Genomic DNA, 3,208 nt, shown 5'->3' with positions numbered 1-3,208 from the left:
TCTCGATTTGATGATAAGAGAAGGGAGAGTGATGACATCCCTTTCTCGCCTCGATCTCTAGATTCCCCTAAAAGGGATATGATAGTGGAGATGAGGCGTTAGGGACGAAATGATGAACAACTTGTTACCAACAAACATTTTGTTAAAGATATTGATATTGCGCTTGGAGTTTTGGAAGTTGTGCGACTTCCAGTTGATAAGTCTGAAGCCAATATAGTTGGGACCTTAGACCTGTCCTATTGCCACTCTACTGTTCACCTTGCCAAGGTAAGACTTTTTTCTCTGTTCAATGTTCGGTTTCTCTCATTGTGGTACTTACACATTCTATATTCTTCTCTAGTTAGTGAATAACTTCTTGGCTATGAAAGACCCCATCTTTGCGGCCTCCGCTGATTCATCCACTGATGCCATGGCTACTGTGAGCTGATCTGGGCAAAAGAGGCAGCTGAGAAGAGAACTACGAAGCGGTAGATCCAGGTTGACCAGCTCTTGGCAAAAGAGAAGAAATCTTATACTGGCTTTAGGAACATGAGAGACACTATCTCCAACCTTCGGAGCTCTCTGGAGAAAACCCAAACAGGAGCTGCTGATGCTACCATTTAGAAAGTGAAGTTCTTGGAATTGCACGCCCACTTCACTACCCTGCAAGCACAACATGATCAAGTCCAAGGGGAACTTAACCGTAGGAACACTGAGATGAGGACACTTGGGCAAGTCATTGCCCATGCAAATGAGGTCATGTCAGGCTATGAGAGGGCTTTAAAAGAAAAATGTCTTCGCTCTGATAAGAAGACTAGTGACCTCTTGGCAGAGACCTCTGAGTTCTATTCTCAAGTGGTGAAGGAGGTGAGGAAGAGGTCAGCTGAAAATGCTGTTCGCTTTGCTTTGAGAGCACTTGATGTTTCTCAAGAGTCGTTCGAGGTTGCCAGACAAGTTAAGTTTGAGGAGGCTATCGAGGCTACTAAATATGTCTCTCAGTTGGATGCTCAGGGGCGAGTGACCAACTCTTTCATCTTGTTTCCTGATCTAGACACCAACATCTCAGCTATACAGGAAGAACTTATGCCTGATGCTTCCTCATCCTCTGAAGAAGACACCGATGATGACATGCCTCCCATTCAACTTCCTTTTCTACCAGTTCCAGTTTCAGGTGAGTGTTCTATTCAGTCTTCAATCGTTTCAGTTAATCCAACCACACAATCTGTTCCTGAGAGTGAAGCACGAGTTCCTGATGCTGGTGCAACAACAAGCACTGATGGTGAACCAAAGGTTGACTCTACCCCTATTTCATAAGCTTTTCAGTTGATGATTCACAAAAATAATTATTCACCAGTTCCGATGCTAGGCCAATGGCTTGTTGTGAATTTTTGTTAGGGATGAAGCCATATTGTTCCTTGCTGATGATTCGTTCTGCTACTAGATGCAGCCTTGCGGCAAGAATCTTTGTGATGACCTTGAAGACGAAGTTCGAAAGACATATCGGCCGAAATCTGCCTAACTGATTGGCATTTTTCTCCTTTGGGATTAGAACAATGAAGTTGGTATTGATACCAAATGGCAGTCTAGATTTTAAGAAGAAATAGCAGATGGCCCTTGTAAGATCATACCCGACTATATCCCAACAATGGTGGAAAAAATATCCGGAGAACCCATCGAGACCTGGGGAGCTGTCTGGGTTCAAATGAAAGACAGCCACTTTCACTTCTTCTGGTGTTGGAATGGATGTGAGGAGATCATTATCCTCAGCTTGCAAGTCCTGAGGCATAGCATGTATAAGATCCCAATCCATAGTATGCTCCACTCTCCTGAATTTGGCAGAGTAATGGTTGACTATGTGCCTGCCGATCTCCTCCTGAGTGTGAAGGGTGACACCCTCCTCATTCCTCATTTATGTGATCAGGGACTTACTTTTATTTCTATTGGCCATTGCATGAAAGAATTTTGTGTTTCGATCATTGTCCTTGTCCCATTTTGTTCTTGACTTTCGTTTCCAAAATCTTGTTCTCTTTGTAGAGGCAGTTCCATTTTGATTTTCTTGGTCCACCATGTTCATCACAAAGTCCTCCCGTAACATCCCCACTCTCGAGCTGCTCATGCATCGGTTCCAACCTCTTGGTTTCTTGCTCTACCTTGAACTGATGTTACCAAAAGTCTCTTTATTCCACTTCTTCAAAACAACCTTTAGTCGCCGGTTTGAGTGAGAATGTATAAAAAGAGTGTCGATAATGGCTCCTGCCAAGATTCCATCACCACATCTTTGAACTTTGGATGGGAGCACCACATGTTGAAGAACTTGAAAGGCATGTTGTTGGGTCGCTGGGATCGATCGCCCCTATTAAAGGTGAGTGGTCCAAGCAAATTCTGCTCACCACCTTGTATTTCCATCCTGGGAATGTGGAACTCCAGTTCACATTACATAGCATTCTATCGAGCTTGCCCAGAATTTTAAAATCTCCGACTTGCTTATTCCACCAAGTAAGCTGAAACCCAGAATTGGGAACTTCCATCAGTTGGTTGTTGTTCATGAAGTCTCTGAAGTCATTCATGGAAGCAGCCGTGGGATTATTCCCCCCTCTCTTTTCCGAGACACTTAAGTAGGCATTGAAGTCTCCCAGAATCAGCCATGGCAAATTTAAAGAGTTGATGGTGGATAGTTCTAACCAAAGAAGTCTTCTTTGCACGTAAAGGCAATGGGCGTGCACTATGGTGATTAAAACATTGTCAACCATAACTGTAATATGCTGATTCGAAAAGTGAATCATATTGGGAGCTGAAATTGAATCCTTCCACATGAGCCAAAGGTTAGGTGTTCTTTTAAGATCCGAACTGGGATTGGAGTAGAAAGCACTACTCATTCCCAAAGATTGTAGAAAACTCATGGGGAGATCAGTGGGATAAATCATCGGTTCTGCAATACCCACAATCTCTGGTTCCCATTTATTGATAAGCTTGGACAGTCGATTCTGAGACTTGTCGTTTGCTATACCTCTAATATTCCAATATATGCACCTCATTGAGAATATTGGAAATTTATTCGGTTGGATGGTGAAAGTCGAGTTATTCTTCCCGTCCCTTAGTCCTAGATCTTGATCTGGACCTGGTGGCTGGAGGAATGTGAGACTGTAGCTGCCATTGTGGTTTGTATCTTTCTTTGTTGCTTTGGAGTTGGTCCTCCACTTCCTCTTTAATCATATCACTCCAGTTCGAT

This window comes from Coptis chinensis, chromosome 5, assembly GCF_015680905.1.
Source record: "Coptis chinensis isolate HL-2020 chromosome 5, ASM1568090v1, whole genome shotgun sequence".
NCBI classification, from domain to species: domain Eukaryota; kingdom Viridiplantae; phylum Streptophyta; class Magnoliopsida; order Ranunculales; family Ranunculaceae; genus Coptis; species Coptis chinensis.
The sequence above is the reverse complement of the archived record's forward strand: the minus strand, read 5'-3'. Positions refer to the sequence as shown.